Source organism: Lepus europaeus, chromosome 7 (genome assembly GCF_033115175.1).
Source record: "Lepus europaeus isolate LE1 chromosome 7, mLepTim1.pri, whole genome shotgun sequence".
Classification (NCBI taxonomy): Eukaryota; Metazoa; Chordata; class Mammalia; order Lagomorpha; family Leporidae; genus Lepus; species Lepus europaeus.
The window spans coordinates 59,992,989-60,010,147 of NC_084833.1; positions in this window are offsets into that span (position 1 = coordinate 59,992,989).

The following is a 17,159-nucleotide window of genomic DNA, read 5'->3' on the forward strand; positions in this document are numbered from 1 at the left end:
GTGCTTATTTTCAAAGATTTGAATAATCACCTTGTAACAATGATCAAATTTGGTCTATGTTATGTCATGATTTTAAGGACTCTTATTTCAACCAGATATTTTGGATTTTGAGCCTTCTTGGCATTCTTGACAGGCATTCAAAAAATCAAAGTTTCAAACAATCTGGTCTCTAAAATTTCCAGTAAATCCTGGACTTTGGTTTTTCCAGTTTGGGCCCAACTGAAAAAAACGAAGGACCTATGTCTCTCATCTTATACAGACACCAACTAATCAGTCTATTTGGATTACATTAGAAGGACTGTCAAGATGTGATGTGGTACCAGACTTTAAGTTTCTATAATGGAAAATGCTATCAATACAAATGTTTGAGAATTAAAAAGTCTAATGATCTTGTGTTACTAGACATGATAGTTATCTTAATGAGAAAGCCCTAGAGGCCTAAAGGGTTAAATACTTGTAAAATCCTACAGGTGCTTTCAAAAATACTGTGAAGTAAGCAAGGGCCTCTTGTTGGTTGATGAGTTTATAACTTTAAACATGGCGACTTAAAGTCTTTTGTCATCCACAGTTATATATGATTTGCTGCTCATAAAACTAAAGTATTGTTGGTTCTGTGTTTAGCTGTCCTCCTATAGGTTCCTATGGACTTTTTCCAGCCACTTTTATTGTATTCAGTACTTTGGGATGGCTCTGTAAACAGATGAAGCCAATAATGTATTAACAGTACCAACTGAGAGAAAGTATGGTTAACTGAGGTTACTAAAAACAAAAAGCAATTCAAATCAATTGGCAATCTACAAAAAGAGTTAAAGATTTTAAAAGCTATTATTAAAATTGCTATATTGGTCTATTATGCTATGTTATATGTGTGTACATATTGTATGTCCACATGGGGAAATTTTATTAAGAGTTTTATTTTAAATGGCTTATAGATAAGATTGTCCATAAATTTAAGCTGCTAATATCAATCAAAGATACATTTTAATTTGTGTGACCTGAATCTGTGTATCATATGTTTTAAACGTGTTGGTAGAAAGGAACTAAAAACATTTTAGATGGTTGTGCTTAAGTTTACTGGCTAAACAAACTACACCATGTTAGATATTTAAGTGTTTTCAAATACATGATTCTTAAAATTTATAGAAGGCATTGGACCTTCTGGTAAATGTTTTCTTAAGTTGTTATCTAATGATTGAAACGGTTTGCTAAGTATCCATGTAATATTGCTATTGTCAGCAAGCGATCTAGGACTTGCTCCCTCATTTCTCTATTCTAAGCCAAACTTGTTCTTTCATTTCTCTATTCTCTTCAAGGTAGGAAACTAATTCTATTATAAAGGAATCTGTAGGATGCACAATTTAATCTTTAGACCTTATAAAAGAGATGGCTAACATTTTTCTGTAATAGCATAGCCAAAATAAGAACTTAAATAATAATCTCATAGCTAGATTCACTTCGCCATCAGCGAAGTATACAGTAAGTAGAAAAAACTTCCCTTTCAGACCAAAGGGAAAGAAAGTTTTCAAGTGAGAATATAATTTTCCTCATGAGCATTGTCTACCTTAGAAAAACTACTACAGAACATGCCTGTGACTATAGACTTGTAGTTCAGGCCACCGAAGATTAGAGATGGGACACGGGCACTCCCTTGACTTGCATCCTCTGGTCTGCTTTAACACAAACCAGGAGGAAAAGAAAGCTAGGCATCAGAAGCAATGGGTGGCAGGCCTATTAATGACTGATCTGTACAGTGATCTGCCCTCAAGGAGACCCAACAGGCCAGTCCACTGCAGTGGCTTTCAATGTGGTAAGCCTGGGCTTCAGCAGAAGTCAGCTTGTGAAGAGCCCTGGCAGCTCTGCCAAGAGTTGGATCACTGGAAATGGACCTGCCCTGGAGTCGAAGGATGCCCAGGTCAGAGCCACAGATCTTATTGGCTCTAAGCTGAAAAGCCCTTCACTCAGCCCAACTTCCAAAGTGACCACTGCAGCTGAGGGGATGGTCAAGTAGGGTCAGCAACATTGCAGGCAGAACTGTCAATTTCCTGTTAGAGATGCCCCCTGCCTTTACCTGGCCAGCTCTCCTCCCAGGCCAGCTAAGTAATGAAAGTCAACAGAGTGCCTTCCTCTAGGAGATTCACACCTCCCTTAGGATATACCCCATGTGAAGAGATAGATAGGTCTGGGCCTCTTAACTTACAAGGCCTAAAGCCCACAGATTATTATCAAGCCCCTTCTATCAGGTTCTATTTGCCTCTCAATCAGAAAACTTAATTGTAGCTTAGACAGCACCTTTCTTAGCTCCTCTAATAATGACTCTGTCCTTTGTTCTAGGCCCTGTCTAGTGCACTTGGGCCTCATTCCTTTGTAATCATAACCTCTACTCTACCACCAATGGCTCTACTCCCAACCTGTGTGTACTGATGGTCCTCTTCCCCACTTAATGCTGTATAATTGTTCAAACCTGGTAAATGCCACTCTTAGGATCATTGGTTACTATCCTCACTCTGTCTTTTATGACCTTGTCTAAATATGAGCAGAGTCGGCAAACTTGGAAGGCTTCCATAGCCTTGGCAACTCATGATGACAGCCTAGGATGGTTACTGGCACCATAAACTAGAGTGTCAATTTGTTGGGTCAACAACAGTAGCCACTGTGCACTTGCTCCTCATGTGGGATCTCTGTCCTTAATGTGCTGTACATTTTGATTTAATGCTATAACTAGTACTCCAACAGTATGTTTCACTTTGTGTGTCTATGTGGGTGCAAACTGTTGAAATCTTTATACTAAATTGATCTTCTGTATATAAAGAGAATTGAAAATGAATCTTGATGCAAATGGAAGGGGAGAGGGAGCGGGAGAGGGGAGGGTTGCGGGTGGGAGGGAAGTTATGGGAGGGGGAAGCCATTGTAATCCATAAGCTGTACACTGGAAATTTATATTCATTAAATAAAAGTTAAAAAAAAAAGGTGAATTTACAAAAACTCAAAAAACCTGTTGTGAAGTTAAATCTATTGTCAATTTGTGAGGGTAAAAAGGTACACTTCCCCCAGTGAACCACTGACGCAGGAAGAACAGGACACGCTTGAAAGAATAAATTCCTTGACTATTCTGCAAAGATAAGCACAGGGACCTGGGAAGAGGGGTATTGTCCTCAACTGGTATGAGGATTTGACTCAGACAGCATCAAGTACAATTGCCTTGTGTTTACTTTTAGAATAAAGAGAATTTGGAGTCCCATAATCAAAAGAGGAGACACAGGGTGCACAAAGATCTCTGAATGCCTTCAGTGTGAGAAGAGATATGACCTGAGTTCATCAGCCATAAGCCCTTTCCCCTCTCTCCCTCTCAGCAGCCAGGTTAGAGTGAGCTTGATCACCCTGCGCCTGTGCTGGTTTGACTCACTCCTAGGCCCAGCCATGGGAGGAGGTCCTGTCTGGGCTCAGATAGCACTATCTGCAGGGCCAGGACTTAGGCGGGGCTGGTAGGCTCTAGAAAGTTTCCCTCCCAGCAAGCAAGGAAGGTTGGCTTATTTACATATTTAAGTGTCATATTTATTTTTAAAGAAATAACTAGTAGTCTGCCCAACTTGGGCATAGACAGCACCTAGAAAATTTTACACTCCTTCTGTTCTGTCTCTCACAGGAGCACAATTAGAGGCAAAGGGCAACTTGCAAAGTGTGCTGAGTCAATGACAAACAAAAGCATACTGCGAAGTCCTCACATTGCTCTGAGACTCGGTTTCCCCTCCCATAAGTACAAGACTGGAGTTAATGATTCCCAGTGGCTCCTCTCTCAGCACAGAAGTTCTAGAGATTAAATGTATGCACTCACTCAACTCCTAGTCTAGGGAGAGAATTAAACCTGAAACTCCGCAGCTTGCAATGAAATTCTCTACTTGTCTCCTTGACATGCATCCTACTTAGCCATCACACTATATCCTTTCAGAATTTAAAAATACTCCCTGCACAGAAGTCTTGGACCACATGGAGAAGTAGTCAATTGTATAGACTGTGAGTCGTTGACAACTGAGCACCTCTTAAGAGCTCTATAACTCAGTTCTTTCATCTGTAAAATAGGGTTTCAACATGCTTATACTGTGGGTGGGAATGCAAATTAATATAGTCATTATGGAAAACAGGGTGGAGGTTCTTTAAAACACTAAAAATAGCTCTAGTATATGCTCCAGTTATCCATTTCTAGGATATATCTAAAAGAAATTAAGATGGGGCTGTCGCTGTGGTGCTGTGGGTTAAGCTGCCATCAGCAATGCTGGCATCACATATGGACAAGGTTTGAATCCTGGCTCCTCCACTTCAGATACAGCTCCCTGAGACTGAGATTGTGTCTGGGAAAGCAGTGGAAGATGGCCCATGTGCTTGGGTCCCTGAACCCATATGGGAGACCCAGAAGAAGCTCCTAGCTCCTGGCTCCTGGCTGCAGCCTGACCCAGCCCTGGGCTTTGTGGCCATTCAGGAGGTGAAGCAGCAGATAGAACTCTCTCCTCTATCACTATCTCTCTCACTGTAACTATTTCAAATAAATCTTTAAAAAAAAAAAAGAATGAAAGAAATGGGGGCCAGCACTGTGGTGCAGTAGGTTAATCCTCTGCCTGAGGAGCCAGCGTCCCATATGGCCTTGGTTCTAGTCCCAGCTGCTCCTCTTCCAAACCAGCTCTCTGCTGTGGCCTGGGAAAGAAGTAGAAGATGGTCCAAGTCCTTGGGCCCCTGCACCTGCATGTGATACTGGGAAGAAAACACCTGGCTCCTGGCTTTGGATCGGCACAGCTCCGGCCGTTGTGGCCATTTGGGGAGTGAACCAATGGAAGGAAGACCTTTCTCTCTGTTTCTCCCTCTCACTGTCTGTAACTCTACCTCTCAAATAAATAAAATAAATCTTTTAAAAAAAAAAGAAGGAAGTGAAGACGGCATATGAAAGAGATACCTGCACTGTCATGGTTATTGAAGCACTATTCAAAATAGCAAAGCTGTAGAATCAGCATAAAAGTCTATACATGGATAAATGGATAAGGAAAATGTGGTATGTGTGTGTATGAGTGTGTGTGTGTGTGTATGTATGTGTGTGAAAGTATGTAATAAAATATTATTCAGACATAAAAAGAGAATAAAACCCTGGTATTTGAAACAAAACAGATGGAATTAGAGATCATTACAATAAGTTAAATTATCTGGACACAGAAAGACTATATCACATTTTTCACATATTGTGGGAATTTAAAAAATACACATGTATCTACATACATATACATAAATATGTACCCACAGTAATACATGCAGGTATTATACTTTTGGTATGTGGACTTTTATAAATGTTGTCTTCACTGAATTATGTCTTGAGTAACTATGCCCTTCTTTCTTCAATATATGATTTTTTTCTTTAATTCCAAGTTATCTACCCAATTCTATGTATTTTCCTGATGTATATTTAATTCTCAGACTTTCCAAAAGGCAATAATGTTCCTTAGATTGCTGTACACACTGAGTGAGTAATATAAGCAAAGAATTCAAAGCAGTGCCTCCTATATGCTAAGCACCTAGAAGTATTTGCTATGACCGTTGAGTTTAATTGAAATCATTGTTTCTACAGCTGAAAACTATTTTATTCTGAACTTTATGACAGTTTTTTAACAGTAATAGTGAAAAAAATTAATGGACATTTATTATAGGCTCACAATGTGTCAGACACTGTAAGTGCTTTTTTTTTTTTAACCTCTTTTAGCACTCTTGTGAACCACAATACCAGCCCTTCTTGAATTCTTTGAAGTAGATACTATTTCAGCTAAGAAAACTCTCTCAGTGTTCCTAGGACACAAGAGCACACACATACACACACGCACTACACACAAATACAATAGTGAGTGGTACAATTTAAATTTGATCCTAAGCATCTCTTCTTTTATTCTGTACATATTTACTGGCATCTATTTTTGCTCACTCTATTCAGGATTCTGTGGATACAAAGATCTCTAAATTTAACCTCCAGTCCCTGCCTTTGAGGGATCCTGGGCAATGTTTGCTATTCACAGGGCATTTACCACATATATTCCACCATCTGGAACCACTAACTTATAAAATTGCTCTGTTTCTCGGTAGCTGGCTCTGGGATGACCACTTGGTTTGCCTAAACACAGCATATTATCCCTGGGACCTGGGAAGATTGCACCAAGTGGAGAAGGCATGGGGCTATTCTTACTGTGTCTTCAGTTAAATGGTTGGATTTATGAATTCAAGGACTGTGACTCACTGCTATGCCTCTGTCACTTGTTAGGATGCATGGAACTTGTGTATAGCAAATGTGTGAGTGTTCTGATAGGGAAAGGTTACCTCTTGAAACAGAGAATCAAGTTATACTGTGACCAGTAGTTAAAAGATATCAATTTATTAAAGAAATTTGTAAATTCTAGATTTTCTAGCAAAAAACAAAAGTTCAGTGGAAAATCCATGAGCAGACCCATAATAGAATGTGTTTCCCCCGTGATTCCATGGAACCCCAGAGGCTGTGTTTTCTTACCCTAAGCAGAAGGCTGGTGTTGATGAATTCCCAACTCACTAAGATCCAAGAAATGTTAAGCAACTCCATTTGCTCCTCTGCTTCCCCATCCTATGTACAGTGGTAAATAAAGGCCTGATTTCCAAGCCTGCTAGAGCACTGAGTAGGGAGGAAGCATTGTGGTTTTTATTTCACACAGAGTTCTTTCTTACTTTGATTCTCCATTTACTTCATTGCATCCAGTTGATAATCTCATATATATACAATCAAGAAGTATGGAAGGAGCCTTTTCTCATTTCTGGCTCTGTGACACATGGCGTAAAAACAGAAGCTCTACAGGTTGTGAATAGCACAGGAACCCAGAGCCCACATTAAGCAAGTTCTCTGCATGTGATAGGGAGTCTCCTTTCCCAAACTTTTAGAAACCCTCTTTTCAGTCTGTCCTGTTGGAATCACCTCACCTTCATTCAGAAACTGCTTTGACACAGTCCAGGTCATTCTTGGTGGAGCAGTTACCTGTGAGTGAGTCTTCCAGCAGCCAGAGGCTTTCCTCATATTCTGATTTTCAGCTTCTGGGGAGGCTCTGGATCCAGGAGCCTTGTGTTCTCTCACCTTTGACCATGATGTACCTTCCTCTTCCTGTACCTTGCTGAGCTGATCCATGTAATGAGTGTGACTTCTTCAAGGCGCGCCCCACTTGTTAATATGTGACCCTCAAATCTCATCCTAATATCCAGAATCACTCATAGAAGAGTACAATAATCAAGAGGAATCACTGAAGGTGAGACAGAATGAAGAAGAATAAAGAGAAAGGGGATGAGGATAAATAAGCGTGTTAGGGAAGAAGAGCCAGAGGATTCACTGATGATAGAACCTCTTACTGTTTACTGAGAACTTTTGTATTCCAATCAATTTAACTATTGCCTTCCACCCTCATACTACCTACACAAATAGATACTATTGTGATCCCTAGTTTTGGATGAGAAAACTAAGCTCAGAACAGTCAAAACTCTTGTGAAGATGAGACACATCAGGGGTAAGCGCCAGACCCATGTCAGCTTCTGAATTTTCTGCTCAAGAGCCTTTTGATGCATTGTTGACAAGGATTTGATGAGTGGCATCAGGAAACACGGGGATCAGGCTGTGAATGAAGAAGGCAGCAATAGAGAAGTCTGAGACTGTAACTGTGGCAGCAGGAGCCCCTAAAGGCCTAGACTTCAAGGAACTTTGACTCAGCAAACCTGAGGTCCCATGGCAACTTTGGAAGCTGGGGTACAAATGCTGTATCAGAGGTTGCAGAGAGGGCAGGGCTAAGGCTAGCTGCCCTCTATCAGGATCCAGAAAGACTACAGGTCTGTGTGCTCAGATAGGTGGTCACACTGGGTTTTGGCTCTGGGTGGTGTACAAGACTCTTGGGAGAGATAGGCCATGAATATGGGAGTTGGTGTGGGAGAGAGCTACATTTTTCATCCTATTACCTCATGAAACTCCTATACCCTCTGCTAAAGCCAATGCTTTGACAGCTCTAAATTTGGGCTAATCATATATAACATAAGGGTTATAAGTATATCTGTATTATGGGACTATTATTATGAGGATCAAAGGATATACAAACTCTCTGAACCTGTGGCCTAACACTTGAGGACAGAACTGTGGGCTTCCTAAGAGCCAGTACTTTCAAATCAGCAGGAAATTCCACAGAACAGCACAAGCCACTCAGAGTTACAGTGACAGTCTCAGAGCCTGATGTTTAATTTAGCAATGACCTGGGATGTTGTATAAAAAGAGGACTATCCATCCCCTCCTCACCCCCAAGTAGGACCACCTTAGCAAGGTGTTGCAGTCCAGAATTTAGCCTTAATTATAAAGCACTTAAGACCATGACACAGATGAAGGCAGTTCATGGCAGCCTGGAAAACTAAGCAAATCTCATTTCACTGTTGTATGAAAATTCGAGTTTTTGGATTATGAAAGATTATTAGCCATCTGTGTAGTGGTTGAGAGAGACACAGATGATAAGTAACTAGAAACCATGAAGGGACAATTGAACCAAGAGAAGAGTGTATTAGAGTAAACAAAGGGAGATGGGAAGTGATACTGAAATATTTCTGTATGTAAGATGTCAATCTGATATTTAAATGATCTCAATATGGTAGTTCTGTGATGTTTGTATTTTTAAACATTTTTTATAATTAATGCTAATAATAAATAGCACCTCTTGAGTACTTGGTATATGCTAGAATCTAATTTAAGTTCATTTCATGAATTAACTCAGTTTTTCCTCATACCAATATTCAGATCAATCAGATTATTGTCTCTTTCATCAATGAGTAACTTAAATCATAAGCACTGTAAGTATATTTCTTAAAGGCACATAGGTAATGAGTATCCACTTTGCAGTGAGAACCCAGGTGGACTGGTTCTCCTACTGTCTGGTTTATTTCTCTCCTAAAGTGTGGGGAATTCAAAGTCAAAGAGATGAAACAACCTGTCCAGGCTAACAGAGCCACCATGAAGTGAGGCTGGGATGTAGGCTCAGCTCTGCTACTGTGCTCTTTCTATAACAAGACACCAGTACAAACGTCTACTGTGAATCCACAAGAGCAGAAACAGGTAACCCTGTGCGCAACCTCCTGCTCTTCATTTTCATCTTTGGTGATTGAAGCTCAGGGTTCAGGCCAAAACTCATACTTCCTCCACTCTGATTGTATTGCCTTAAAGAAACGTGAGAAAAAAAGAAGACAAAAAATGAAAACAAGTTCAGAATAAAAAGGGACTATCTTGGGCTACAGAATAAAAGAAGTTATGAATAAAAAAGATTCTATTTTGTACTATAAATATTTGCAAATTATGATAATTATATCTTTGAGAAAAGTGGAGGCCCAAAATACCTGCCCAAATTATTCCTTCACCTCTTGGTTAAGCTTCAAGCTTGGCTAAGGAAGAGAATGTTCATGTATTATGTCCTTCAGTTACACCTCTTAAATTACATAGACTTTTTCTTCACCCTGCAGTAACTTGGAACCTCACTGTTCCCAAAACATCCATGCATCTGTCTGGTTAGATCTATATGACATTCAAAACAGTGCCATGCAGAGAGGACTCCAAAGGAGGCTAGGGGTGGTGCTGTAATGTGCTGCAGTGGAAATACAAAAACATGGGAAGAAACTCTGCAAGTTTCCTGCACTGGTTCTTTGCAGGGCCTAACAGACTCTCCCCAAATTTTACCATTGTATGTCTCTTATCTTAAGCTAACTATTCTCAAACCTTGTTAAGTCTTCACATTGTCTTTTACATCTGCCAGAAAACTGGAATCAATGCTATAGAAGTTCCCATATCATCTGCATTATTTCCCTTCCCTCCTTTCTAAGATCAGCCATCATTATTTTTTTTTCCTTTTAAGCCAAAATTAATTAAGCCTTTTACTGCTGGAGGAAATATTCACTGGTCACAGGTAGACTGGGAGAAGGGAGTTGACAAGGATAGGTAAAGGAATTGGGGTGAACAGAAGACTTGGAGATAGACAGAAGGTAGACCAGAAACTGCAAAATAATGGAATATAGTCTAACTATTTTCCATCAAATTATTTTGGAAAGTTTTAATAGTGTTTTTAAAATCAAGTTTAGGGGGCTGGTGTTGTGGTGTCACTAGTAAAGCCACAGCCTGGGACGCTGGCATCCCATATGGGCTCTGGTCCATGTCCCGGCTACTCCACTTCCTGGGAAAAGCAGTGGAAGACATTGTCCCCTGTCAACCACATGGAAGATCTGGAAGAAGTTCCTGACTCTGAATTTCAGACTGCCCAATCCTGCTTTTTGTGGCCATCTTGGGAGTGAAAAAAGCAGATGGAAGATTTTCTCTCTCTCGCTCTCGCTCTCACTCTCACTCTCTCACTCTTTCCTTCTCGGTCTCTCCCTATCTCTCTGAAACTCTGACTTTCAAGTAAATAAATAAATATTTAAATATAAAAAAAAAAATCTATTGCCACCATTTAAAGTCAAGAAATAAAAAAAAATTGACTTTTCAGTCATCTGTTGAAAATAACATGGAATCCTAATATATATGATAGCAGACAACAGTTAGTGAGAATATATTATGTTCTTGACTCTTTTACACAATGAACTAATTTAATTCTCATGATCTTTTCAGTAAGTCATATTATCATCCTTTGTTGCAGAGACATGGAGAAGTTAAACAACTTGCCCAAGTTCACACAGGATGTAAGTGTTATTTCTGCAGTTACTGAGCCCCTTCTAACCATTCTTGGCAGCATTTGGCTGGAATGTTGATCCCCTTATTTCATCAGGCATGGGCTTATGTTTACTGCAGACCCTTCCTAACACCATATTCTTTTAGACTACCTGACCTTAGTAGGCTTATGAAATTTCTGATGTGGAAGTTAAAGGGAAAACTTACTATATGCTTGATAAAGGGAATTGGGCTTCCTCTCTAAGACTAAGCCACTCTGTCTTATTTTATTCAGTCCTTTACACCTTCCCCTGAGAGAGATAAAGAATAGTTATTCTCCAGCACAGAAATACTTTTTCATCTCTCAAGGCCCAGCCCACAATTTTCTTAATTTTTGTTAAATCTCTCACTCCCTAAAAAGAACACTTACTGAGAAAGATTTGCAGTTCCCTTCACCTCCCCATTTACTATCTCTATTAAGTATGGAAAATATTATCACATTAATTACTATTTGTGACTAAGGAGCCCTGGGAAGCAAGATGCATTTTTTTTTCCTTTGTGATTCAAGCACTTCAAGCTAGTGCTTATCAAACAAGACATGCTCCAAAAATATTTCATGAATGATTAATATGCTTTCCACATGCCCAGTTCCTTCTATCCCCATCCAAACTCCTGACTTGGAGTATAGAAGCTTTAGTTTTCCTTTAATCTATATTGGATTTTTGTCTAAATTTCTACTGCTGTCTTCCCATAATCCAAGCATGGGCAATTATTGCTGAGCCCCAGTCTGAGTCAGTTCCTTGCTCCCTACCTTCTGGGTCTATACTGGGCCACCATCTGGTCCCAGCAGAGCAGTGCTGAGTCATGCTGAGTCATGTTGAGTCATGCTGTTTTAGGGTGGGTGGCCAGATGTTTTCAGCCCTGAGTGATGACAGCTATCTGGGTGCCCAGCAGGAAGCTTACAGAACAGATGGCAGAAAAAGGAGAAGTTGACCACCTGACAAAAACCTTACGCCAGCCAGCATCATAAAAAAGGTGACCCATAGCTAGAATGTGATACATCCTAGAATATATAATTTTGGAATTAAATAAAGAATTGCTGATAGTTCTTATCAGATGTCATAGCATGGTTCATCATTATGAGTCAAGTATTGGTCTTGCAGGTTGCTTTTCATATGCAAAAGCTGCAGATCCATGCCTTGACAATACATATATATGAATTTTTGGTTTGTATAATAAACAGTCATTAACCAAATGCCATCAGAAAAAAACTGAAGCATGGAATCTACTCTGGTGTGTTCCCTGCCACATTCTCAAGTATCCTACATTCCAGGGAATAGTTTCCTATGTTATACAGAGCACTTCAAAAAGTTCATGGATAATGGAACTAAAAAATAAGTTTATTTTGGTGCAAGACAATTTTATAACTCATGCATATGAGGAAACTTCAAACAATTCACATGAATTGAAAAAATTTATGAAAAAAAACTACACATGGATTTCAGAAACACTTTTGCTTAAAAAGACTTTGTTTTAAAACTTTTAAAATGGGCCTAATATAAAGATACACAAGGGTGAAAGACTCAAGGAATTTTCTACTTCTAACCTTTCTAGGCTTTCTTACACTGAACTGCTACTCTGCGTAACATCCTGGAGATATGGATTGACACAAGAGTATGGATGAGGAAGGCATAAAAAGGGGAAAAGGGGAACATTACTTATCACTTTAGGGTACACCTGAGCACATAAATGACAAAGGGCCTGTGCTCTTAGAATGCACATACTGGCATGCTGGGTCAGCTACAACTTGAGATTTAATTTGAGGACATACCTAAGGCTGATTGTGCCACTACTACTCTCATTGGAAAGATGCAAGTAACTCCAAGCCTGACAGGGAAGAAATGTTTGTTAAGGTAAAGGTTTAGCAGGGTTCCTATGTAGGTGTAATTTTGAAGGGCTAAGCAGAATAAAAACTGTGACAAGTAGACATAGTTCTTATGGGAGAGAAAAGCATCAGAAGTAAAGGATCATAGTGGGACTTTGGAAGAGCGACTTCCAAGTTGGTGTCTTAGGAGTTCATGATAACAAAAGGATGTTTCAGATATTTGAAATGACTTCAGAAAATCTGCAGCAGGGGACCTTTTTATGTTCAGAGAAGCAGATGAATTATTTCAACTAACTCATGAGGAATTTTAAGATGGATGTTATATATATTTACTCCACTGAGCTTCTGTAAGCCAATATCCAATATGGTCTCTGGTTCCTGTCCCATCTTTTCTGCTTCTCATCCAGCTGCCTGATAATGGCCTGGGAAAAAGAAGCAGACGATTGCCCAGGTGCTCGGGCCTCTGCTACGCACATGGGAAACCTGGAAGAAGCTCTTGCCTCCTGGCTTCAGCTTACCCTGGTTGTTGTGGTCATCTGGAGAGTGAACCAGTGGATGGAACATTCTCTGTCACTCTGTCTCTCCCTCTCTCTGTAACTCTGAATTTCAAAATAAATAAATATAGAAAAGAATTCTACTTGAAAAATGTTTATAAAGACAATAAAGTACAGAGAGTGCATTATGTGTGTAGTAACTATAGTACAGGCTGGAATGGTAGTTATGACAATCACAAATTAATGAAAACAAAGTGGCAGAGTGAAAATTCTGAGGATAGGTCTAAAAAGAGTAGCTTACTTCAGGTTGTGGGAAGATCTTGTGATGTTGGATCAAATTTGAAAAATGTAACTAAAGAACAACAGAAAATTTTTTCATGGCATGAGTAGTACATACAGCTTGATGGGTTTGTACTTGGCTCTAAACTCTTCCTATTGCAACTGGGAGAGTCTTAATCATTTTTTTTTAAAAATTATTTATTTATTTGAAAGTCAGAGTTACACAGAGAGAGGAGAGGCAGAGAGAGAGAGAGAGGTCTTCCATCCGATGGTTCACTCCTCAATTGGCCGCAATGGCCGGAGCTGCGGCGATCCAAAGACAGGAGCCAGGAGCGTCTTCCAGGTTTCCCACGCAAGTGTAAGGACCCAAGGACTTGGGCCATCTTCTACTGCTTTCCCAGGCCATAGCAGAGAGCTGGATTGGAAGTGGAGCAGCTGGGTCTTGAATCGGTGCTCATATGGGATGCCAGCGCTTCAGGCCAGGGCATTAACCCACTGCACCACAGCACTGGCCCTTAATCATTTTTGACAAAGGAGCTATGCATTTTCATTTTGTGCTGGACCTCATAATTATGTAGATAGTAACTGAGGAAAATGTGTCTTCTCTATTTTTTCACTCCAACATAGTTGTCAGTGTAACACCCAAGACATAGTAAGTCCTTGAATGCTAATTGAAGTCAGCTTTTCTTTTCCCACCCTCCACACAGAGGAGTAACTCACCAGGGATGTAGGAACACCCCTAGGGAAGGAAGGTGGTGCTCTGGAGTATGACTGGGGATCTCCAGGAAGGAGGGTTACCCTCTTACCCCTTCCCTAGTGCAGCTGCCACAGCCTGGACACCAAAGTCCCTCACTGTTATAGAATTGTTCTCTGACTTATCTCATAGTTTCCACTCTTAATAGAACAGTGGACTTCCTCCTAGGAGAGGAGTGTGGCTTAAAAGCTTGGGATCAACCTCAGTGAGATACTGGTTGATGTTGCTTTGGCAAAGTGAGTACCAGCTCCCCTCTGTACAGCTTATTCTGAGACAGTGACTGATTACAAAGGACTCGACACAATTTTACACCTAGACTATGCTTGTCCACCCTCGACATCCTCACACTGACATGTACTCACACCTGGAAATTAGCCTGCACTAGAGCACACACAAGTTCACACATGCACACATACCATAAACCCCTATCCAATCTACCAGAAAATCTTGTTCACTTTACCTTAAAAAATGTATCCCAAGGCCGATCCCATCCTATTACCTCTACCACTACCATCCTGGTCTTACCCCCTGTTGCCTCCATTTAAGTTACAGCTCTAGATTCATAACCAGCCCCTCTGCTTTCACCACTGCCATAGTGCAATTTCTTCCTAACTCCATTCCCAAAGCAATCTTCAAAAACATTAGTCATGGGGCCAGCATCATGGCAGAGTGGGTAAAGCCACCTCCACTTCCAATCCAGCTCTCTACTATGGCCTGGGAAAGCAGTGGAAGATGGCCCAGGTCCTTGGGCCCCTGAATCCATGTGGGAGACCCAGAAGAAGCTCCAGGCTCCTGGCTTCAGATTGGCGCAGCTCCAGCCATTGTGACCATTTCGGGAGTGCATCAGTGGATGGAAGAACACACACTCTCTCTCTCTCTGCCTCTGCCTCTCTGAAACTCTGCCTTTCAAACAAATAAATATTTTTTAAAAATGAGTCATTTATGGGCATCTCCTTTATGAAAGTTTATATCATCTATGATAAAGTCAAATCTTTATAATTATCTATAATAATAACAAATATTGAAGCTTTTATGAGTACTGTGCTTATTATGCACCAGGTACTAACATGAGTGTATATATATAATACACATATACATGAGTGTATATATACATATATTTTCTTACATTTCTATTATGTAAGTATTATTCATGTCCCGCATTTTATAGTTCATGACCTCTATGATCACATCTTCTACTTTTTTCCTCACTTAAGCTACCCTTACATTGGCCTTATTGGCATTTTCTGAAAATTCTAAATATTGTCCCATTTTAGGATACTTATATTTACAATTTCCTGTGTCTTGAACATTGGATCACAGTTCCATATGAAAGGTTTCTTCATCATCTACCGGTGTCCTCTCAAGTGCTACCTTATGGTGAGGACTTCCCTGATGAGCTATTTAGAGTAGCAATACTCTTTCCCTTTCTTCCTTGTCCTAATCATATTTTAGCCTTCATTTCAGATTCGTTTTTTTTTCCCACAGCATTTAAAATCATTGGTATGTAGCTATGCTTTACTTGCTTATCAATTCTGTGAAACCAAGACTTGTTTTTAAATTCTGTTTTTGAACTGTATTATTAACACTTTGCCAGTGTGAAATGAATGAATGAACAAACACAAAAACAAGTATAAGTAAGAGAAAACATATATAAGCACATCCATTGCTAGACATTTTAATGATAATCACATACCTGTAACACACATACATCCATATAGATGCACACAAAGGCATACTCTGACACACACACAGATAGATGATATAGATGATCCAGAATGTATTTTCAGAGGGTTTCTGAGCAATTAACCACACAGGACTCTTAAATCCTAACCCACACCACTTTGCCTTCAGTATGCTACCTGTGTGGGAACCTGGGATGGGGACATAGAAGTCAGAAGCACTCCAGGTTTCTCTGTTGTTAGCCAGGCCTCTCCCTTACCATAGCTTCATGTCACACTGAGCCTTATCTACACCCACAGTTTCTGACTCCACCTGGCTATCACCAGCTCAGTCCTTAGGAGAAGGGAAAACAAACACTGAGTTTGTCTCTGCTTATAAAAACAAAGCAAAATAAAATTAAATTTCAAACCCATCCCAAACAAATGACTAACTAAGCAAAAACAAAAAGGATAAGTGGAAGGAAAATGGAGGAGGAAGAAGAAGAGGGTAAGAAAACAGTTGCAGAAGGAGGCTGGCCGTCTGAAGGACGGAAGAGCTCCAGTAGCCTCACATTGGCCTAGGGACCTGCGGAAGGGGCAGTTTCTTTCCTCTACAAATGCTCCAGATTTGATAAACTAGGAGATGGGGTAATTTACCAAGAGCAGGAACCCATTTTGGGCTTTTGTTATAGTTTTGGTTAGTGAATGGTCTTGCTAATGGATGGGGATCTTCTTCCACTTAAGCCCTGCATTCTTGCCATTCCTTAATTTTGTTTCAGAGAGATACTTTTTTTTGTTTTAGATTCAGGAAACTTCAATGTCACTGAAAACAGCATTTCTAGGAAAGAAAGAGTTATTTACTTTTTTAAGTCAAAAATGATGAAATCATGGATGACTTTCTAGCAGCAGAGGTAGAATATTATCTTATAATTGGATATTTTCCTACAAATTATAGTACAAGATTTTATGCCCTGTATTTCTAAGAGTCTCATTTGAAGTAACTCTATGTATAGTTTAGAAGTGCTGCATTTGAAGGAAACTGGTAAGCTATTGCTTAAGTCTTGGGCAAGAGCAATGAGGTTTGTGTCGATGGCCTAAGGTAGTAAACTGGAGGGAAGGAAGATTAAAACATACTCATTCTAATAAAAATGGCATCCCTTCTATTTCCTAATATTTTTATTTCTATGTTGCTTTTAATTCATGGACTATGTTAGAAAAAATTATTTAACACAAACACAGAAAAATAATCATGAAAATAAACCTAAACATCTTTATGTATTCAGGATCAGAAAATCCCAAAGAAACCAAAAAAAAGTAAAGCCACATTTCAGATAAAAGGAAGGCATTTATGGTAACCAAATGCAAGAGTGTTTTAAACATTTAATTAACTACT